At 41.6% G+C, this 24,002-nt stretch overlaps 1 protein-coding gene across 7 annotated transcripts in view; it reads left to right on the plus strand.

Moving 5' to 3' along the window:
- The first annotated feature begins 6,538 nt into the window (after positions 1–6,538).
- PHACTR4 (phosphatase and actin regulator 4) overlaps positions 6,539–24,002 on the plus strand; it is a 103,343-nt gene continuing 85,879 nt past the window's right edge. For 3 of the 7 annotated variants that reach the window (XM_030327864.1, XM_030327858.1, XM_032594227.1), the window contains exon 1: positions 6,550–6,665. The gene's annotated coding sequence lies outside the window, so the exon portion shown is untranslated. Of the gene's footprint in view, positions 6,666–7,148; positions 7,782–24,002 lie in introns of those variants that run through there. The other 4 variants (XM_030327867.1, XM_030327863.1, XM_030327861.1 and 1 more) reach the window with 4 other exon arrangements.

Consider the following 24,002-nt stretch of genomic DNA (forward strand, 5'->3'; position numbering starts at 1 on the left):
ATACTAAGGGCCAAACCAAAATATCTGTAGGTTAGTGAGCACCTGTGGCCTGCCTGTTTGCAACCTGAGCTGTTCAACCTTTGCCTATACTTGGTATCTTTTCCCGTATTAATCATCACTCCATTGTCACTCCATTTAACTGTCCACTCTATGCCAGGCACTGTGATTGGTGCTTTATATAGATGATGTCATGTAATATCCAAAACCACCTGTGAGGTCGAGTAAGGTTCAAAGAGGTTAAAAGACTTGCCAAAGGTCACAAGCCCTAAGTGGGAGAGCCAGGTACTAAAGGTCTTTCCACTGCGCTCTTGTGTGCCAAGGTACAATTTGTCAGTTATTGAATGGGAGAAGCTTCTGAAGCTCTGCCTAACAACAACTGTTAATATTTGTGCTCACTATGTGCCAGCCATTGTGCTAAGCAGTTTACACGGTCTGATTCAATCTTCACAACGTCTGTACAGAGGAGCTATTGTTATCATCACCATTTAATAGATGAGAAAACTGAGGTATAGAAGAGGTATCTGATTTACCTAAGGTAAAGCCAGACAATCTGATGCCATAGTGTCTACTTTTAGGAATTACTATCACCAGTTTGGGGTTGTGGTGGAGTCGTGGGCTGCAGGGGAGAGGGAAAAATGTATGTACGTCTCCAATACAGAGCCCCACAGAGGACTCAATTGAGAGAAGAATCCCCCTAGATTATTTCCATGAACCGTCTATTGAGAGATTTGGCCTGCAGGTGGCAGTCTCTAAATTCTGCAATGTTCAATGCTACAGCAAGGAAGCTTTATACAGTCAGAGTTGCTCATTTGCATATTGCTCTCTGATTGGTCTGATTCATTTTTGCCAGTTAATTGGCCTTGGTTCTCAGCCCAGTGAGAACAGCCAGGTTCATAGAGCCTTTCGCGTCTGTGAAAGAGCTCTCAGAATTTGAAGCTATGGTGAAGTCATCAGGCCGTGATTTTAAAATGTGATAGCTGGAAACTTGTTTCATTGATTCTCCAACACTTTTTTAGCTTAAAAAAAAAAACAAATTATGGGGGCGTCTGGGTGGCTCAGTAGGTTAAGTGTCTGACTCTTGATTTCGGCTTAGATCATGATCTCACAGTTTCGGAGTTGGAGTACCTGCCTCGGGCTTTGTGCTGACAGCATGGAGCCTGCTTGGGATTCTCTCTCCTTCTCTCTCTGCCCCTCCCCTACTTGTTCTCTCTCTCTGTCAAAATAAATAAAACTATAAAAATTAAACTTAAAAAAAAATTCTCAGTGTGCCTGGGTGGCTCAGTCAGTTAAGCATCAAACTCTTGCTTTTCCACTCCCCAAAAAGGGTAGAATATTTTGCACACTGCTCTGCTCCATGCTTTTTTTTTTTTTTTTTTTTTTTTTTTTTAATAGAGAACTGGGGCGCCGTAGTGAGTTGAGTCCAACTTCCGCTCAGGTCATGATCTTGCATTCATGGGTTGGAGCCCCGCATCCGGCTCTGTGCTGACAGCTTAGAGCCTGGAGCCTGCTTTGGATTTTGTGTCCCCCTCTCTCTCTGCCCCTCCCTTGCTTGCACTCTGTCTCTCTCTGTCTCTCAAAAAATAAAGTAAAACGTTAAAAAAAATTTTTTTAATAGAGAACTATTTCAAGCATATAGAAAAATAGACATTTATATAACAAACACCCAAATCCCTGTCACAACTTTGTCAAATCTTAATGTTTTATCATTTTTTTCTTAAAATTGCTTTCAAGAAATAAAATATCAGATATGCTTTAAGTCCTGATATATTCCTCCTTTTACCCATTCTTTTCTCCTCTCCCCAAGAAGTAATCATTTGCCTGAATATTTTATTTCCACACATGATTTTATATTTTTGCTATGTATAGATAAATCCTTAAACAGTATATAGTATTGTTTGTGATGTTTTAAAATTTTATATACATGGTATCAGGCCATATGTAACCCTCCTACAACTTAGTTTTTTTCCCTTAACATTTTGTTTTGTCCCTGTTGATCCCTCCAGTTTTCATTTATTCACTTTAACTGCTTTGTGCTATTCTATATCATGAATATATCACAGTTGATTTGCACATTCTCCAGTAGATGCATATTTAATTTACCTCCAATTTTTTTGTTTGAGATTTCAAACAGTACTACAATGAATATCCTTGCACTTATAGCCTGTATCCATGTTCATTGTTGAAAAATTGGAAACTTAATAAAAACAGAAAGACAAAAACATATTACTCGTAATAGTAATTGAGTACTTAACGTATATCAGGTACAGTGCTGGCTACTTTATGTATGTTACTTTATTTAATTATCACATCAATTTACATAATAAGTACTATTGTATTTCCCATTGTACAGTGAGGGAACTGAACGTTAACCAGTTTCAATAACTTGGGCAGTAGCACACAGGAAGTGGCAGAACAGTGTTTTATTGCCAGAGCTTATGCTCTTAACATTATACACCAATAGTGCCCATGAGCCCCAAATCCAGAGATATTAATGGTTAGAAAGAGTGTTTACTGCCAACTGGTCTCTCAGAAAACAAGAGGCCTGGTGCAGACCACTTCCCATTTTAAAAATTGAGTATAATATACAGGCAGAAGAGTATCTATATCCCATGAATGAATTTTTACAAATTGAAGACACCCACGGACCGAGCACCCAGGTCCAGATCAAAAAGCGACATTATCAGCCTCCAGAAAACCCCCTCTCACCTTCTTCCAGACACTGCTCTTCCACCCTGAAGGGTGGCTGCTAGCCTGACTTTCAACAGAATATTTTTGCCTGTTTTTTATTGTATATTTATGAAACCATACAGCATATACTCCTTCGGTCTAGCTTCTTTCACTTAATATCATTTGTGAGAAGCATCCATATGTTTGGGTGTCGTGTATTACAAGGCACAAAAGGCATGTGGGGCAACATATAGCATTTTGCAAAGAGTGATGAGTGCCACCAAATCTTTTGTCAAGGTTGTCACAGGCCATTACCTTGAAGACAGGGTGATAAATTAGATCTAATGTAGAAAATGGACAAACCTGAGCATTGCAAGGGATGGTCTGGCACCCCCATTGCCTTATCTCACGTCCTCACAGAGCTACCTTAGCTTTTAGCTGAAGCTGCAGGAAACAGTTTAGTAAGGGCTTCACTTCTCCTTCCATCTTTCTGCATTCTGTCCTGGAGCTTTTCCTAAACCAAGATATAGGACTCTGGTGGGACCCTGTTCCAAATGCAAGAGGAGTTGATACTCCCTGGGGCAATCCCATGGGATTTACCATGGGGGATGGGAGCCAATGGACAAATGCTTCTCAGAGCAGTCCTTGGGTAGACAATGCTGAGAGGCATTGTAGACAATCCTCACAAGGTTTTGGTAGGCTTGCCAAGTGAGCAATGCACCCTTGTATTGGTTCCTTCTTCCCTGTTTTACTGTAGGCTCTCACAGTAAGTCCCTGGGATCACTTTCCAAGTAAATTACCTGAAACTAGTATTTGTCTCTAGTTATGCTTTTTGGGGGGAATCCTAATGCAAGGCATATGTAAAATACCTGGTACATGATAGATGCTCAAAGAAAAATAGGAGTTTTTATTATTACTGCTATTAACACTACTGTTACCACCATCATTACTTACCTGGGATTTCATACTTGCCGTCCCTATCCATCCCCTTCCCCATGAATGATATTGAAACTCCACAATTACAGCTTCTATGGTAACTTTTTTTTTTTTTTTTTTTTTTTGCCCAAGAGTACCAGGAAGCCACTGAAGGATTTTCTTACTTTCTTTCTTTCAGTTTTTTTTTTTAATGTTCATTTATTTATCTTGAGAGGAGGGAGGGGCAGAAAGAGAGAGAGAGAGAGGGAGAATCTCAAGCAGGCTCCACACTCAGCGAGGAGCCCAATGTGGAGCTCGGTCCCACAATTGCGAGATCATCACCTGAGCTGAAATCAAGAGCCCAACGCTCAGCGACGGAGCCACCCAGGTGCCCCAACAGTTTTTTTAAGTTTATTTATTTTGAGAGAGAGAGCATGTGCACACATGGAGGAAGGCAGAGAGAGAGGAAGAGAGAGAATCCCAAGCAGGCTCCATACTGTCTTGTCAGTGCAGAGCCCCATGCAGGTCTTGAACTCAGCGAGATCATGACCTGAGCCAAAATCAAGAGTCGACTGCTTAATTGACTGAGCCACCCAGGTACCCCCCAACAGTTTATCAACTATCCTATTTTTCAGGTTTAGTGAAGTATAAAGATGAACAATAAACCTCACATATTTAAAGTGTGCAATTTGATAAGTTTTGATATACTTAAAACTCATTATACAGCCTTATAAACATAACCATGATCAAGATAATTAATGTACCCATCACCCCCAAAAGTTTCCTTATCCCCTTTATTATCTCTGGCTGCCATACATCTGCCTTCTTGGTTCCCCAGGTGACCACTGATCTTTTTTCATTAGAATTTGGTTTTCCTAGGGTTTTATACAAACGGAGTCATACAGAATGTACTCCTTTATGTCTGGCTTCTTTTACTCAGCACAATAATTTTAAGATTCATCATGTTGTGTGAATCAATAGTTCATTCCTTCTTATTGTTGAAGAGTATCCATTGTATAAGTATGAAGGACATTTGAATTGTTTCCAATCTTAAGCTATTACAAATAAAGCTGCTATGAACATTCATGTTCAATCACATCTTTGTGTAGATGTATGCTTTCAGTTTGTCTTGGGTAAATACCTACGGTGTAATGGTTAGACCATATAGTAGGTGTATATTTAATTTTTTTAATTAAAAAAATTTAATGTTTATTTTTGAGAGAGAGAGAGACAGAGTGCAAGCGGGGGAGGGACAGAGAAAGAGGGAGACACAGAATCCAAAGCAGGCTGCAGGCTCTGAGACGTCAGCACAGTGCCCAACTTGGGGCTCAAACTCACAAACCACAAGATCATGACGTGAGCTGAAGTTGGACACTTAACTGACTGAGCCACCCAGGCGCCCAAGTGTATATTTAATTTTTAAAGAAACTCCAATACTGCTTTCCAAAGTGGTTGTATCATTTTACAATGCCACCAACAGTGAATGAGAATTCTTGTGGCTCTACATTCTTGTTAACACTTGATCACTTGATATTACAAGTCATGGTGTGTAGATTATCTCATTGTGGTTTTAATTTGCATATCCCAAACATCTTTCATGGTTTATTTGCCACAGGTTTATCTTCGTTTGTGAAACATCTGTTCAAATCATTTTTTAAGCTGGGTTGTTTGCCTTAATGAGTTGAAATTGTTTTAGATATTAGTCCCTTGTTGCATGTAGGTTTTGCTGCTATTTCATCCCAGTGGGTGGCTTGCCTTTTCATTTTCATAAGTGTCCTAAAGAGCAACATTTTTAATTTTAATGACTTATGATTTATCAATTTTTTCTTTTATGACTGTGTGTTTGCAGGTCGTATAGATTTTTTCCCTCATTTTCCTCTAGCAGCTTTAGGTTATACACTTCGCTCTAATTTGGACTGCGACACAATGGGGTTGGCATTTAGCAAGATCATCTGGCGGCAGCAAGGATGGTGTTTGGAGGAAAAGAGCCCAGAGGCCTGAAACTAGTGAGACTAGCGAGAGAGGACCGTTGCTTGCTCTAGTTAACGGTGATAGAGGAAATGGAATGGTGAGGTCTATGGGATATAGATTGACTGGACTTAGTGGGCTGAAGAAGGTGCCAAGAATGATTCCCGGGTTGCTTCTTTATACACTAGATTGAGGATAACAACCTCCACCCCCTCCTCCTCCCCCTCCTCCTCCTCCACCTTCTTTTTAAGATTTTATTTTTAAGTGATCTCTATACCTTAGAGGGCCCGGAACTTACAACCCTGAGATCAAGAGTAGCATACTCTACTGACTGAGCCATCCAGACACCTTGAGGATAACTTACTTCTAAATTTTTGTATTTTAAACTGGCCCTCAATAGTTTGTTTTGTTTTGTTTGGGGTTTTTTTAGTTTATTTATTTACTTTGAGAGAGAGCGAGCGAGCTTGGGAGGGGCAGATAGGAGAGAGACTATCCTAAGCAGGCTCCTCGCTGTCAGCACAGAGCCAGATGCAGGGCTCAAACTCATAAACCATGAGATCATGACCTGAGCCAAAATCCAGAGTCAGACGCTTAATACTGAGCCACCCAGGCGCCCCATAGTGTTTTCTTTTGCAGAAACTATATTTGAAATTTGACCAGATAGGGGCTGGACACGGTTTTCTAAAACAGCACACGTACGTCAGCTCCTCCCTAGACACTGCCTGCAGCTGAACTTGTTTCTGTGCTCCTAAGTCCAAAGACCTTTGCCCGCGGGCACTAGTTAAGCAGTCCAAGTTTTCACACCAAGGTTGCCAGCAGCGGGTGGCGCATGCCCAGAGAGGCCGTGTGAGGCCTACAGACCCGGAGCATAAGGCGGACACGTTCCCGCCATCTTGTCCAGCCCGCAAAGCAGCTGGCTCTGGCTGGAGACTACGAATCCCGTGAGCCTCCGCGGGGGCACTTCCTACCCCTCACTGTCCGGCCAGCCTCGGCTCCCCCCTCCCCGGGGCCGAAGGCTCTGGCTGCAGCCTGGCGGCGGGCGGGCCAGGTAGGATTTCCGGGGGAAGCTACTGTTGGAGGCTGAGGAGGCGGCGGCGGCCACCCGGGTGATTTCGGTGAGCAAGGGAAAGTGAGCGAGAAGTACACTGGGTCTGGTTGCGGGCGTCTCTTAGGCTCGCGCCGCGTTCTAAGCTCCGCAATGAGGTCGCGGTCTGGGCGGGGGTAACGGCCCGAACCGCGAACTTGTCGGTCCAGGGCAGGGCGGGGCGGGCTGGGCCGGGGCCGCCGCCTCCTCCTCCGCCCTCCCACAACGGTCCCGCCGTGGTTTCTCCGCCTGCAGTGTGTCCCGCGAAGGCTGGCCCTCCCCTCCTCCCGCGACTTGGCGGGGCCCTTTTGTCTGGGCTGCCCCTTTGTGCCAGTGCGTGGGGTCGCCTCCTCCGGGGAGCCCTCCGGGCCGGTCCTTGATGGGGGCCCGTCCCAGGGGATCCGGTTACGGTAACCGGATCAGGTCAAAGTCCATTTTAAAAACCCGTCATGGGTCGGACCTCTGCATCCCGGCTGGGCGGAGCGGAGGCTAGGAGCCAGGCAGTGGCAGACGGAGTTTCTGTTGAAAACCCTTGAGGTTATTGTCTAACTCTGAAATGTAGCCCCGCGCGGCTTTGGGACACGAATCTCCAGGCATTTTTCTCGGTAGGGGGATGGGCCTGCGGAAAAGAAGTGAGCCCCCTCCCCGGGATACTGGAAAGGGACCTAATTTGCTGCCGCGTCTGTATAGGTTGCAGTTGTGATCGGGGAACCAAAGAACCAGTGCGGTTGAGCAGAATGGTAGTTCACATACGTCTTGAATCTCGGAGAAGAGAAAGTGATTTATAGGGCAGCGAGCAGGCTTTTCATTCATTGCATGCAGAAAAAAGTTACTGGACTTCATCCAGGCGCCCAGTTCGTCTGCCTTCGGACCCGCGATCCTTTTATTTCTTCTGCTTGAAACAAAGTTGGAAGAAACGTCCATTAATAGAAGGATTTGCGTTATAGCGAAACCAGAAACCTAGTAGCTTCAAGAAAGCAACAAAGAGACTACTAGTTCACCAAGTAATAGAAATGAAGCCAGTTTGAGGGAGGATAGTAGTAGATCCTTACTGAAACCAGTGAATTGTGTGGGTTTAATCAAATTTTGTTAGTGGTAATTTCATCCACGTTCCTTTGGAAGACTGCATTGCGAGATTCAGCATAAGGTAAAGCTTTATAAACGCCGCGGCGGTGGCTCCTATTGAAAAATAATTAGTATTTCAGGTCTCTGAAATGAGGATAATCAGGACCCTTTTACATGAATCAGGGAATGATATTAAAGTTATATAGGTTAAATTCCCTCCCTAGTCAAGTATGCAAAATAAAGCCTATTGTACTTTATTATTTTGATCTCTCATAATGGAAGTGATTAACTCTGGGAATCCAGATTGTGTTAGTAATATTGTGCAGGGATTGAGGTCTTTAATGCAATTGTTCCCTTCAGGTTTTAATCCAGTCATGAGTAGGGATTGATTGTTTTCCTGATTGTGTTTTGAAGAAGTGTCCATAGAATTGCTCTGGAAGTTTTAAAAATAATCCAAGGAACAGGGGCACCTGGGTGGATCATTCCCTTAAGTATCAGACTCTTGGTTTCAACTCAGGTCATGATCTCAGGGTTTGTGAATCTGAGCCCCATGTTGGGCTCTGTGCTAACAGTGTGGATGGAGTCTGCTTGGGATTTCTCTCTGTCTCTGCCCCTCCCCAGCTTGCTCGCTCGCTCGCTCTCTCAAAATAAATAAATAAACATTAAAAAAAAAAAAAGGAACATCAGTTACTAATGACTGGCTGTTATCTGTTGAAATATGACATTGCTATTAGTGTTATTTTTTGAAAACAGCTCATCATATATATTATGTAATTTCTTCCTGCAGTTCTCTGAGGTGGTGGTTCTCATTTTATTGGTGATAAATGTTCAATTCACAGCCTCTAAAATGTTAAGTGACTTGCCTAAAGTCACACAGTTAACCTAGATAGGAAATAGTAAACCATACTTCAGTCCAGTGCTCTTTCCATTACTTCACACCTGTTGCAATTACTCATTATACCACCATGAACAGCTTATGATTTATTGACATTTGAATATTGGAGAAAAATAATGGAAATATATATATGTATATATTTTTTGAAATATTTTCTAAGCAGAGAAAAGTGACTTAAAATGAACTGGAGTTTTTATTTTTCTATTTAAAGAATTAAAAAAATTTTTTAACGTTTATTCATTTTTGAGAGCACAAGTAGGGGAGGGGCAGAGAGGGAGACACAGAATCCGAAGCAGACTCCAGGCTCTGAGCTGTCAGCACAGAGCCCAATGTGAGGCTCGAACCCGTGAACCGTGAGGTCATGACCTGAGCCGAAGTCGGACGCTCAACTGACTGAGCCACCCAGGCGCCCCGGAACTGGAACTGGAGTTTTTAGAACATCAAATGATGTCATCCTAAGCCATAAATCATCCTGAGCGTTGGTCCCATCACTTTGTTTGGTGGTACGTTGTGATTGCCTTGTGCTTAGGCCCAGTGGAGGTGGAAGAGTGGTGAGTTACTGGGCTGTGGTTTTGTCTAATCATTACTAGCAAGTTTTGATTAATCTTTCCTTAAAGGTTTTTAAAGAAATATGTTGGAGAACATCTATACAGCACTTTTGGCTGCTGGAAATAACATTGAAGAAAGAACTGAACTTCAGATTCTTTTCTAGCCAAAGTCAAGACTCAAGAAAATGCTTTCTTTGGTGTTTGCTTTTAGTAAAAACTTTTAATTAGTTTCAAACCTGCAGTTAAATCTTGGCTTTATGTCAGTGCATGCCATGAATGTGACATCAGAAATAGAAACTTACTTCACCTCCTTTACTTAAATTCTTCTTAGGTAAAATGCATAACATGCCAATGGAATTGAGTCAATACAATTGGTCTAGCCTTTCTAACTAGTAGAAGCCTGTTTTAAATCTCTTTTATTATGCCATCATAATGAGAAGGAACTTTTTTCCTTGTGTGGTTTGCTGTTGGTCTACTTTATTTCCAAATCATTTCATCCATTCATCTAGTCAACATACACTTATTGGAGGCCTGTTGTGTTCTAGACACTGGATCGGATTCCTAGAAACCCAGGAATCAGATCCTGAGGACAAAGCAGTGAAAACCAAGTCTTTTCCTTTTTGGGGCTTATAGACTGATTAGAGGTAGAGTAGTTGGACAAGTCAGACAGTAAGTAAGTACTAAATAAAATCCTCTCTCATTAATGTGCAGCCTTGAGCAGTAACGTCTTTGAAGGTTAGTTTTCTCATCTTCAACATGGAGATAATCATTCCTGCTCCATCTACCTTGTGGAATGATTTCCAGAAGTCAGAGGGTATTTGGTTGCATTATACCCTTTAGAAAAGGAAAAGGAACATTGGAAGAAGGTTGTTTATAAAGAAAGAGACAAAGAGAATGGATGGATTCTCTGGTCTAAGACAGTCCGATGTCTCGTTCTGTGACTGTTAGTCACGTCTTCATGTAGCTCTCATCAAATAAGACTTTTTTTCTTTAGTTTATTATTTATTTAGAGAGAAAAATCAGGGGAGGGGCAGAGAGAGAGAGAATCCTGAGTAAGCTACAGGCTCTGTGCTGAGCCACACGAGGGGCTTGATCTCAAGATAGTTAGATCATGACCTGAGTCCAACACTTAACCCACTGAGCCACCCCTACACCCCTCCTATAAGACCTTTGTATTCTGTATTGTCACAGTTAACTGTCTTAACGGCAAGGACTATGTATGTCCTAGTCTATTTCCTTACTGCTTAGCACATAGCTCCAAATATTTCTTTGGAATTTTATAAATATTTGTTGAATGAGTGAATTAATAACAAAAGTGGGCAGGGGCAGTCGTGGAGAATACAAGAACACAAATGCAATGCCTAGTATGTTTCTTTTATTCAGATTTTTATTTTGCTCATTGCATGCTAGGATCTGGGTGATGTTCTGGAGATAGATGTAAAGGTATTGAGCCTCTTCCTTGAAAAGCTTGCAACATTGCAACACCTAATTGTGGTGTTGAGTACTAAGTTCAGGAGAGCTGTGTACAACCTAGGAAAGGGACTGAATGATTCTGTTTTGTACACTGTGAAGGAAGTGATTTTGTGTACACAGAGGAAGTGATTTTGGAGCTTGTTCTTGAGGGATGAATAAGAATTCACCCAGTAGACCCATTACTATTAAGGTTATTCAGCTTGATTCCCCCAACTACTGCCACCCCTAATCAGCCAGAGGAAGCAGTTTGGGCATAGGAATGGAGGTGAAAAAGTATAAGGTGTGTGTCTGGAAAAGAGTGAGTACTCTGGTATAGCTAAGAGGGTTTTACAGTTGGGGTTTTTTTTTCTTTAATTTCTTTTTTTTTATTGTTTATTTTTGAGAGAGAGAGACAGACAGACAGAGTGCAAGGGGGGAGGGGCAAAGAGAGATGGAGACAGAATCTGAAGCAGGCTCCAGGCTCTGAGCTGTCAGCACAGAGATTGATGTGGGGCTCAAGCCCACGAACTGTGAGATCGTGACCTGAGCCAAGGACAGACGCCTAACCAACTGAGCCACCCTGGAGCCCTGGGTTTTGCCATTGGTTTTTAACACGTTTTGGTTCAGATGCCCCCTCTAGGAAATTTGATAAGAACAATGGTTTGTCACCCCAGACAATTGCACATAAGCAAATGTATATAGTTTTAGAAGGTTGTGGAATACTTAGTGGGGTGGGGGTGGGGTCTCTGGACATCTGGGGTTGAGCAATTGAAGAGTATAGTGACTGGTGAAAGGAAAGGTTGATGGCCAAGTGCTGAGAAGGGTTCAAAACTTTTCACCAAAGAGTTTAGGCTTTATGATTAGGGAATTTTTAAACCATCAAAGTCTTTAAAAATTTTTTTTTTAATGTTCTATTTTATTATTTTTGAGACAGAGAGACAGAACATCCATGAATGAGGGAGGGTCAGAGAGAGAGGGAAACACAAAATCCAAAACAGGCTCCAGGCTCTGAGCTGTCAGCACAGAGCCCAACGTGGGGCTCCAACTCACGGAGTGTGAGAACATGACCTGAGCCAAAGTCGGAGGCTCAACCGACTGAGCCACCCAGGCGCCCCAACCATCAAAGGTTTTTAAAGCAGGTAGTTGGCATAATCTGATCTGTTTTTGAAAGGTAATTGCTTGCTGTCTTTGGGTAGGTTAAAGGGTTTAGGAGAGATAGAGTAAAAGCTAAGAAGAGTTGGATTTCAGGGCCTTTTTTGTTTGATTTGATTTTAAAAGATGGAAGAGATTTGAAATATTTTGAGGTAAAGGAGAAGGAGCCAGCAGAGTGGCAGTTACTGAAGATCTGCACCAGAGAAAAGGGAGATGATAAAGGAGCCCTGGAGAGGTGAGCCTTGAAAGGGAAACATGAAAAAAGGATGGAGGAAGATGTATTTGGAAGTGATGGAGATGGGAACTGAAATTGGAGTAGGTACCAGCCACGTAGGTACTTTCAAATGTGTTATTTAATTTTCCAAAATTCTGTAGAGTGAGTGGGCATTCTCATTTGACAGTTGAAGAAATTATGGTTCAGCGAGATTAACTTCATTTCCCAAAGGCACCATATAAGTAACGGAAGAAGTCTGGGGTCCAGATATATTTTGACTGCAAAGCTTGGGATCATAATTTCTGCCTTATAAGGTTGGTTAATGTCTAATGTGACCTCTTTTTTGTCTCCCTTTCCAATGGAAGGGGTTAAATTATCTGCAGAACGATAAAAGACTAGAGTGGGCTAGATGACTTCAGAAAGTGTTAAAAGTTTTGCAATGGCAGTTTTGGAAAAGGCAAGGGGGCCAACCAAAGATGAGCAAAAGGGCTATTGAACAGTAATTAGGACCTAGCTGGAGGTCAGACACGAAATTTCTGCTAGTCCACATGTTCTGTCTCCTACATTCTCAGTAAAGCAGCATCTCTTGAATATTGTTGATGTCGGCCTTTGAAAAAAACACACTATATTGTAATAGAAGGCTTTGGTGCCGCCATCTCTGAGCGGATCACAAGCCTTGTGCTACAGTTTTCTCATCTCTTGAAGAGTGGATTAGTTGGTCTCTTAAATTCTATGGTTTTTATGACTTACAACCAAAAACATTCCAGGGAATTTTAGGAGAGGAAGTGTGTTTAGTATCTGTTTGATTTTTCGGGAAGAGGTGGTTGAAACCATACATCTTTCAGATTCAAGCTTAGTTTTCCGTTTAACTTCTCTATTATGTTGAAAGCACCAGGTGTTGGTTTTGACAGTCTGAAAGTTCTGACCTATTTACTCAATATAATGCAGTTTCCTACCTTTGGAGTCTGAAGACCTGGTTCTAGTTCCAGCTATGTCACGTTGTAGCTGTGAATATCCAAGTCAGCTAACCTTAAACTTTAGTTTCTTCGTCTATAAGGTAGGGATAACCATTTCTTCATGGGGTTTTAGATGAGATAAGATTTGTGTCAGATCTTTATAGATTGTATAGTGTTTAATAAATATGAGAAAAGATACTATTTCTGGCAAAGGAGAAAGGTAGTACTGGGATGCCTGGGTGGCTCAGTCGGTTGGGCGACCGACTTCACTCAGGTCATGATCTCACAGATCGTCAGTTTGAGCCCCGCGTCGGGCTCTGTGCTGACAGCTCAGAGCCTAGAGCCTGCTTCAGATTCTGAGTCTCCCTCTCTCTCTGTCCCTCCCTGGCTCACATTCTGTCTCCTTCAAAAATAAATAAACATTAAAAAAAAAAAAAAAAAAAAAGGTAGTACTGTGATCAGTGCGGTAGGAGAGAGGAAGCACTGGTTTCAAGTGCCTCCTTCTGTTCAGGTGTCCTGAGTGGCAAGGGAAGTCTGTCAGGATGTGAGCTGTCAGTGTATTGATTTAGAAGTTGATTTGTGGTATATGATGTTGCTGGGTGTTTCTGTCAGGTATACATTTCAAGTCAAATCTAATCTTGAATCAAATCTGACAAAAAAACTCCATTGTTAAAATTCTCTACATTTATTCTTTCAAATGTGAGCTTGTTAGGCACATTTCCAGGAGTATTTTTTAAATATATATATTTTTTAATGTTTATTTTTGAGAGAGAGAGAGCGCGCATGCATGCAAGAGTGTACTAAAGCAGGGGGAAGTGCAGAGGCAGAGGGAGACAGAATCCTCCTAAGCAGGCTCCAGGCTCCACACTGTGAGTGCAGAGCCTGATGTGGGGCTCGAACTCATGAACCATGAGATCATTATCTGAGCCGAAGTTGGGTGCTTAGCCAGCTGAGCCACTCAGGTGCCCCTCCAGGATTATTTTTTAGATAGATTTTGACTCTTTTATTTAAGACTAGATAACAATCTTATGATTGTCTGACAACTTAAATGCATAGTTTGGTTTGTTTGTTTCCTCTCTGGGGCTGATTTTGTTGGAACTCTACATTTTAATCTCTTACAGAGAACTCCCCTTTCCCCACCTTTACCCTGCACATGCCATATAAGTTTTTACCAGTGTACTTAATTCTGTCTACCCAGCTGCTTACTCTCTCCTTTGCATTTTGATAGGAAGTACAGTGTCAGAAATTGGTGTTGAAGATTAATGATTCCTCCTTAACTTGAGTGATCCCAGAACACTTTGACCGTATCTCTGCAGGGCACTTTTCTCTATTTAGTTTACCTCTTTATTCTCCCCTACTAAACAGTTACTGTTTATGGAAATAAACTGAGTTAAAGAATCGTATGTTGTGGGTTTCAACTTGTTTAACTATTACATAGGTATTGCATGTGTAACTTTTTTTTTTTTTTTAAATTTTTTTCTTTCAACGTTTATTTATTTCTGGGACAGAGAGAGACAGAGCATGAACGGGGGAGGGGCAGAGAGAGAGGGAGACACAGAATCGGAAACAGGCTCCAGGCTCTGAGCCATCAGCCCAGAGCCTGACGCGGGGCTCGAACTCACGGACCGCGAGATCGTGACCTGGCTGAAGTCGGACGCTTAACCGACTGCGCCACCCAGGCGCCCCTAACTTTTTTCTTTAAAATGAAATCACTAAAATAAAATTGCTAAAATAAAATAAAATTACTAGATGAACATTTATGTAGTTCACCACCCAGTGAACCACCCAGGCACATCTTTATCCATTCATCAGTTAGTTGATGGACATTTGGGCTCTTTCCATAATTTGGCTATTGTTGATAGCGCTGCTGTAAACATTGGGGCGCATGTGCCCCTTTGAATCAGCGTTTTTATAGCCTTTGGGTAAATACCGAGAAGTGCAATTGCTAGGTCGTAGGGTAGTTCTATTTTATTTTTAAGTAGTCTCTACACCCAGTGTGGGGTACTAACCCAAAACCCTGAGATCAAGAGTCGCATGTTCTCCTGACTGAGTCAGCCAGGTGCCCCAGAAAAATCAATTTTGATGTGTGGGATAAAGATGTTATTCCAAGTTAATTTTTTTCACAGTTAACTATTATTCCTGGTAGCATTTGTTTTGTGACGACATTTGGAGTTTCGGAAGACACTAAAAGTGTTCTTTTTTTCTTCTTTTTTTTTAAATGTTTATTTATTCTGAGAGAGAGAGAGTGCAAGGGAGAGGGGCAGAGAGAGAGAGAGAATTCCAAGCAGCTCAGTATGGAGGCTGACGTGGGGCTGGCTTTCAGGACTGTGAGATCATGACCTGAGTGGAAATCAAGAGTCTGATCCTTAAGCGGCTGAGCCACCCAGGCACCCCTCAAAGTGTTATTAATCTTCAGCTAGTAATGTCCACCTAGGTCATTAGAAATTTAAAATCTTTATTCCAGAGTGGCAGAATCAATCAGTAGAGCATATGACACTTGACCTTGGGGTTGTGACTTTAAGCCTCACATTGAGTGTAGAGATTACTTAAAAATAAAATCTTAAGGGAAAAAAAAGTGGAGCCCTGAAACGTTTCCCCCTCCCCCTCCAGTGAGTGACGAGTAGAAAGAGGGAGAATTTCTAAGGGAGACATAGCTCTTCTTCCCTTCTCTCATGGACAAATCCCTTTTATTTATGTTTTAAATGTTTATTTATTTTTGAGAGAGAGAGAGAGAGAGAGAGGAAAATAATCTAGGGCAGGCTCTGGCCGACAGCAGAGTGCCTCAGCAGAGAGCCCCCCCCCCCCCCCCCCATGCAGCCTGAACCCGCGAACCAGAACAGAAGATAAAACCTGAGCTGAAGTCAGCGACTTCACCAACTGAGCCACCAAGGTCCCCAATGGATAAATCCTTTTTTAAAATGCTGTCCTTCAGAGCACCTGGGTGGCTCAGTTGGTGAAGTGTCTGATTTCAGCAAGGTCATGATCTTTCGGTTTGTGAGTTTGTGAGTTTGAGCCTGGGCTCTGTGCTGACAGCTCGGAGCCTGGACCCTGCTTTGGATTCTGTGCCTCCCTCTCTCCCTGCCCCTCCCCCGGCCACGCTCTGTCTGACGGTCTCTCTCAAAAATAAATAAACATTAAAAAAATAATAAAAATGCTGCCAGTCAATACCAAAGAATATAGAACCAAGTCACCGGGCGTGAAGAGTACTTTCCATTTTCTTTTACTTGCACACACCCTACTACTTTGCCTCCCGTCCCTTCCTCTAAATTTAAATTTGAGGGAGAGCATTAAGATTCAGAATATGGGTGTGTCTCTGCTTTATGTATTAAAAGATGACACAATGCCTCTTGCCTGTTGGTGATACCAGTGAGACTGGGCATTTTTCTAATAGTCTTTTGCATACTCTAATGCTTACATAAAATTAGGTAAGAGATAAGTAGCTTCTGGAACAACATCTTTATGTAATTGGGAGAGGGGCTTCACCCTTTCACTAAAGCCACGGGCCAGTAAGAGCCATTCTGTTAAATGAATGTATCTTTGCGGTCTGTAGCATGAGATAAGTCTGCAACTGCAGTAATCATTGCACACTTTGTATTTTTAATTGTGGTAAAATCACCATTTTAACCTTTTTAAGTATTCAACTCAGTGGCGTTAAGAACATTCACAACACGGTGCAGCCATCACTGCTAGCCATTTCTAAAACTTTCCATCATCCCAGACCGAAACTCTACCCAATAAATAATAACTCCCATTGCCTCCCCTCTCAGCCCCTGGTAACCTCAATCCTATTTTGTGTCTGTATTAATTTGCCTATTTTAGGTGTCTCATGTAAGTGGAATCATTTAATATTTGTCTTTTTTGTGTCTGACTTCTTTGTGTTTTTAAAACTATCTCCTCTTTGTGCTTACAGAAAGAAGAAAATATTTTGTAGCAATGAGAAGCCCTCCTGTAACCTCTTAACTCTCTGGAGGAAAGACATCATTCGGATGAAGTAGAAAAGCAAGCATTTAACTATTTTTAGGGCATTCTTGTTAAGGAATTAAAAATAAAGGTTTAGGGGATTTGGTAAATAAAATATTTTGGTACGTGCTAGTGAGTTTGTAGGGCAGAAAAGCAAGGAAGATATTAAAGAACAGTTGTTGAGCAACTTCTTCCTTTTAACTACAAGAGATTTAAAAGGGTTAGCCTCCTAAACATCAATTAGGCCATATTAAATTCCTCCCATCCAAGTACTAATCAGGCAAGACCTTGTTTAGCTTCGAGATCAGGGTGGTATGGCTGTACACAGCCGTATTAAATTCCTGTAAATAATGAGCCCAAATATTATTTCATGAGGAGATATTTATACTTGGTATCACTATGATCCAGACGTACTGAAACTGTTTTAAGTCCGTTTAAGTCTTTCTGCAGATAAGTTTTACTAGATTTCTAACACCATACAGATATACGTAACCAAACTTCATCAATTAAAAAGAAACTTTGGGGTGCCTGGGTGGCGCAGTCGGTTGAGCATCCGACTCTTGATTTCAGCTCAGGTCATGATCTCATGGTTCATGAGATCCAGCCCCATATCAGGCTCTGCACTGACAGTGTGGAGCCTTCTTGGGATTCTCTGTCTCCCTCTCTCTTTGTCCTTACCCTGCTTGCTCTCTCCCTCAAAATAAATAGATAAATTTAAAAAAAAAATTTTTTTTAAGAAACTTTAATTGTCTGAAGTTTGACTTTAGTCCCATTTATTTCAGAAGTAATAATATGATTATGCATATCTTAAAAGTAAGCTCACCCTTGCTGAGACCTGTATTTTTCCTGAAAACAGTGTCATTTGTCATAATTCCCTAATGATATTTCCTGAGAGTACTTTTGATTATCAGTGAACCACACCTCTATTTTAAAGAGCTGATTCATGCCTCTTAGTGGTAACAGAAAAGACCGTGTTTAATTAGGAGGAGGAGGTTAGTTTTTCTTGAAGCTGGGGGGGGGGGGGTTAGTCCCATTTTTAAGTCTTTACCCTTAAGTAATATGTTAGATGTTGGTTATTTGTACTTAAAAATAACCTTTTCCTAAGTGTAACTTTTTTTTTAAATTTTTAAATGTTCATTTATTTTTGAGAGAGAATGAGTGGGAGAGTGGCAGAGAGAGAAGGAAGCACAGAATCTGAAGGAAGCCTCTGAGCTGACCTGAGCCAAAGTCAGATGCTTAACTGACTGATCCATCCAGGCACCCCAGTGTAACTTTTTTGGAACAGACTTTTTATTTTATTTTTTTAAGATTTTGTTTCTGGGGTACCTGAGTGGCTCAGTTGGTTAAGCATCAGATTCTTGGTTTTGGCTCATGATCTCACCGTTCTGGGATTGAGCCCTGTGTTAGGCTCCACACTGACAGCACAGAGCCTGCTTGGGATTCTCTGTCTCTCCTCCTCTCTCTTCCCCTCTCCCCAGCTCACGCTCTTTCTTTCAAAATAAATAAACTTAAAAAAAAAATTTTACTTTTAAGTTATTTCTCCACCTAATGTGGGGCCCAAACTCATAACCCCAAGATCAGAGTCACACACTCGTCCGACTAAGTCAGCCAAGTGCCTCTGGACAGACTTTTATTTATTTATTTATTTATTTTTAATTTTTTTTTTTTTCAACGTTTATTTATTTTTGGGACAGAGAGAGACAGAGCATGAACGGGGGAGGGGCAGAGAAAGAGGGAGACACAGAATCGGAAACAGGCTCCAGGCTCTGAGCCATCAGCCCAGAGCCCGACGCGGGGCTCGAACTCACGGACCGCGAGATCGTGACCTGGCTGAAGTCGGACGCTTAACCGACTGTGCCACCCAGGCGCCCCTGGACAGACTTTTAAAGACAGAAATGTTTTTTCTGTGTCAATCATTAATAGCTTTTATTCCTTGTTTCATTTTGAGTGTCCAGGATAGGCTCAAGTTGTAAATACAGATATAAATGAGTCTACCAAGAATACACAATTTTTCCTAACAAGGTATATACTTTTTGAGGTATTGTTTGGTATGCTGGTTGAGCCAATACTAGAAGTAAAAAGGCAGCAGAACAATATTTTCAAAATTGTATAAGAAAACATCTGTCAACTGAGAATTGTATACTCAGTAAAATAATATGTCAAAAGTAAATTTCAAAGAAAAAGTTTCAAACAAAGGAACTGAAAGAACGTGTTCCCATGGAACCTCCCCAGAGGAACTTATGAAGGAAATCTGCCTCTTGGACTCAAGGGTCTAAGATGCAAAGGGGAATGATGAGCAAAGAACACATGGACATTAAGGAAAATCTTAAGGACTGACTTGAAAAAGTAACATCTTATTTGTGGGTATAGCAATGGAAAGTACTCAAACAAATATAAATAGGAAGGGGGCTTGAAGTCAAAGCATTCCAAGAGTTCCTGTATAATTAGGAAGGAGAGTAAAGATATTAACTAACTTTAGACTTCAGATAAAATATTCATGTCAGTCTTTAAGAGGTAACAATGAAAGAATAGAAATAGAAAGAATACAAATAAACAGAAATGAGGAAAAGGAATAAGAAAAAAATGATACAGCAGAGGGCAAAAAAGGACAAAAAACCTGAAAAGTTGAACAAGTGAAAAAAAGAAAGTAGGGTGGTAAAAAGGAACACAAATATCTCTTAATCACAAAGAAATAAATTAGATCGTTTTCCCCAAAAACTCTGTTTAAAAGACAAAGATGCTCCAAGCAGAGACATAATAAAGGAGGCCTAAATAAATGGGAGAGACATAAAATATTCATGTTTGGAAAACTTTGTATTATAAAGAGGCCAGTTCTCTCCAGTTTGAGTTTTAGATTAAATGTAATTCTAATCAAAATTCCAGTAAGTTTTTTTCATGGAATTTGACAAGCGGAATCTAAAATGTATATGGAGCAGGGGCGCCTTGGTGGCTGAGTTGGTTGGGCTCTTGGTTTCGGCTAGGGTCTTATCTCGTGGTTTCATGGGTTCGAGCTCCATGTCGGGCTCTGCGCTGGCAGCACTGAGCCTGCTTGGGATTCTCTTTCTCCCCTCCTCTCTCTCTGCTCCTCCCCAACTTGTACTGTCTCTGTCTCTCAAAATAAATAAACTTTAAAATAAGTAAATAAATAAAATGTATATGGAACAGTCAGCACACTTCTGCAGATAAGATGGGGAAACTTGTCCTACTTGATTACAAGACTTATCGTCAAACTGATTATTAGAGTGGTTTTGGCTCTGGGATCATAAAATAGATGGGTAGAATAGTATAGAGTGCTGGGAGAGAGACCTATGAATATAGGGAAAGGGATATGTGACAAAGGTGCCATTACAGATCAGCGGATAAATTATTCAGTAATGGACTGAGATCATTTGTTACTCATAAAAAAACAAAATGGTTGTCTATCTAATACCATACACAAAAATCAATTCTAGTAGCATGGATGACCAAAATGTGAAAGGTAAAATTTTTAAATGTTAAAAAGAAGGTATAAGAAAATATCTGGCTTAGCTCAGGTTTTATATAGATTAACTTAGCAATAAGTTAAAAATAGAAATAAAATGGGATGAAGGGATAGGATGTGATGGACAGGGATATGGTATTTTAGACAGGGTAGTCCGAGAAAAGCCCCTCTGAGCGAGTCATATATGAGTTGTCACGTGAAATAAAGGAGTAAATCATGCAGTTTGTGAGAAAGGAGCATTCCAGGCTGTTTGAACCGTACCTGCAAAGCCCTGGGATAAGAATGTGCTTGTTCAGTTACTCACAGGGTTAGTGTGGCAGGAACAGAGCAAGCAAGAGAGTGATAGGAAGTGAAGTCTATGCGTACGTAAATGGGTTAGGTTATGTAGAATCTCAAAGGCCATGGTAAGAAATTTGGAAATAACTTCAGATGCCGTAGGGAGACACGATCTCTTTTTTTTTTTTTTTTTTTTTAGAGAACAGAGGGAGAGAGAGAATTTTTTTTTTAATGTTTTTATTTATTTTTAAGACAGAGAGACAGCATGAGCAGGGGAGGAGCAGAGAGAGAGGGAGACACAGAATCCGAAGCAGGCTCCAGGCTCTGAGCTGTCAGCACAGAGCCCAACGCGGGGCTCGAACTCACAGACTGTGAGATCATGACCTGAGCCAAAGTCAGACGCCCAACCGACTGAGCCACCCAGGTGCCCCAGGAGAGAAAGAGTCTTAAACAGGCTCCACACTCAACGTGGAGCCCAACGCGGGGCTTGATTGCACGACCCTGGGATCATGACCTGAGCCAAAATCAAGAGTCAGATGCTCACACGACTGATTCACCCACCCAGGCGCCCCCCCCCCCAACTTTATTTTTTTAAAGAATCACCCAGACCACTCTGAGGACAATACAATATAGGAGCCTGAGTGGAAGAAAAAAGGTTGATTAGGGAGTTGACACACCAGTCTAGGCAAGATGTGGCCATAGCTTGGTGTTGGGTGGTGAGAAGTGTTTAGATTATGGATGTATTTTGGAGGCACAGGCATAAAATTTGATGATGATTTAGGTGTGGGTGTAAGAGAAAGAGAAGAGTCAGTCATGACACTAAAGTTTTTGTCCTGAGCCACTGGAAAACTTAAGTTGCCTCTTTACTGAAATGATGATCCAAAATAGCAGCTAACACACTTGCCAACTCTATTTTGTTTTTTGGGTTTGGGTTTTTTGTTTGTTTGTTTTTTTTTTTTTTTTTTTGTTTTTTTTTTTGGTGAGTGTTCTACATCTGTTGCCCTACTATTGAATAGGGGACACTGGAGGAAGAGCCAAGTTGGGAGTGGGCAATCAAGAGGGTTTTTTTCTTGTTGTTTTTGTTGTTTTTTTAATATACTGTGTTTGAGAAACTTCTTAGATTTCCAAATAAAGATATTACATGGGCTGTGGATATGCCAGTTTGAAGTTCAGGAGAGAGATTCAGTCTGGAAATATGAATTTGGAAGTTATCAGTGTATATATTGTATTTTAAACTATAGAACTGGATGAGATGATTAGTCGGGGTTCATATTTGGGGTGTTACTCCTCCAGGAGCGTTTAGAATTATAGGGGGCTGGTTTTGCATGTCATAATTGGGGAGGCTGTGGGCATTTAATGTAGGGGGCTGGGGTAAGGGATACTAAGTGAGGGTTGCTAAATGTCCTGCAGAGTGTAGAACAGTACTCACTAAGGAACTGACCCGGCCAAAATGCTGATGATGTTCCAGGGAGGGAGAGAGTGAAGATTGGGAAGAGACAAGATTCAAGGGCCAGATCTTAGGACTCTGCAACACATAGAGGAAGAAGGGAGGAGGTTCCTGCAGGGACTGCCTCAGTTGAAGTAGGAGGGGAAACAAAGACTGTTAAGAATTCCATAGACCCCAGTTTAGAAAACACTTAACAATTACTGGGACTGTGAGAGGCAGCGAGAATATTTTGGATTCTATTGTGTCTTCAGGCGATGAAGAGAGGGTTGGATGTGAGATATGTTTTGGAAATGACTCGTGATTTGGAGGATGAGATTTCTGGTTTGAGCAAGTAGGCGGTGAGCTAGGAAACTTGCACGAAGAGTAAGGAGTAAGGATGAATGAGGTAGATAATGAATTGTTTTGTGTATGTTGAATGGAGGTTCTTGGATATCTAAGTTGGAGATGTTCAGTGAGTTGGACATGTGAATTTGGAGCTAATAAAAAAAATTTTTTTAATGTTTATTTATTTTTGAGAGAGAGAGAGTGCAAGCAGAGGAGGGGCCGAGAGAGAGGGAGACACAGAATCCGAAGCAGGCTCCAGGCTCCAAGCTGGCAGCACAGGGCCCGACTCAGGGCTCGAACCCATGAACGGTGAGATCATGACCTGAGCTGAAGTTGGCCCCTTAACTGACTGAGCCACCCAGGCACCCCTGGAGCTCATTCATTTAAAAAAATAGTTGTTATTGTATACTTGTTATTTTACAGGCAACTTTCTAGATGTTAGAGTGAACAGTGTTAGAGTGAGCAATGAACAAAAATAGGTAAAATATGTGTCCTGAAAGAACTCATAATTTAATGAGAGGAGATGATAAACACAATAAAAGTACATTTATAGCATACGGTAGAAGATAAGTACTCTTGAAAAATACAAAGCTGAGAATAGAGACAAAGGAGGGGTAGGGTGATGCTGATGATCTTGATTTAAAGTAGGGTAATGAAGGCTTCACTAGGAAGGCAGCATTTTAGTAGAGATCTAAAAGAATTGCGGAATGAATATCTGGAGGACGAGCATTCCAGGGAGAGCAAGTGCAAAGGCCCTGAGCATGCCTGGCAGGTTCAAGAAACAGTAAGGAGGCTCACCGGCCTAAGTTTAATGAGGGAGGGAGAGAGGAGTTGAACATGATGGGGTCATGTGAGCATGGTCATAGGGTCTTATAAACTGTTGAAAGTGTTTTGGCTTTTACCTGAGCTTTTGAGAGAGATCTGGACTGAGCATATGTATAGGTGTGGGCATCATCTGCCTATGGGTGGTTATAGAAACCACGGGAATATTTGTAGCACAAGCGTCCAGTTAGGTGGAGACACAAAGCAGTCTCTTCTACGAAGACTACTCAGGATTCTTTTAGCAAGATACCCTTCTGTTTGTGACTCTCTAAGGACAGAGGTGTTTTGTTAATTGAAACTTTCTGTTAGGTAACCCAGGATCATCACCCTGATCATCTAGTGATAACGTGTTTAACAGTTGAGATAGTATGAATCCTGTCTTCTCAATCTGTCAGCAAATCCTGTCGTATTTACTAAGCATTTTCAGATTTTTTTTTTCAATGTTTATTTATTTTTGGGACAGAGAGAGACAGAGCATGAACGGGGGAGGGGCAGAGTGAGAGGGAGACACAGAATCGGAAACAGGCTCCAGGCTCCGAGCCATCAGCCCGGAGCCTGACGCGGGGCTCGAACTCACGGACTGCGAGATCGTGACCTGGCTGAAGTCGGACGCTTAACCGACTGCGCCACCCAGGCGCCCCGCATTTTCAGATTTTTGATTCTTGGTTATTATTGCCATTCCACTTATGTATCAGACATTTATTCAGTGCCACATACATCTGAAACAAAGTGCTGACCTCAGGTCTGTTAGCATGAGGGTTTGAATGGAGCTTTGT

The sequence above is a fragment of the Lynx canadensis genome, chromosome C1, assembly GCF_007474595.2.
Source record: "Lynx canadensis isolate LIC74 chromosome C1, mLynCan4.pri.v2, whole genome shotgun sequence".
In the NCBI taxonomy this organism is placed as follows: Eukaryota; Metazoa; Chordata; class Mammalia; order Carnivora; family Felidae; genus Lynx; species Lynx canadensis.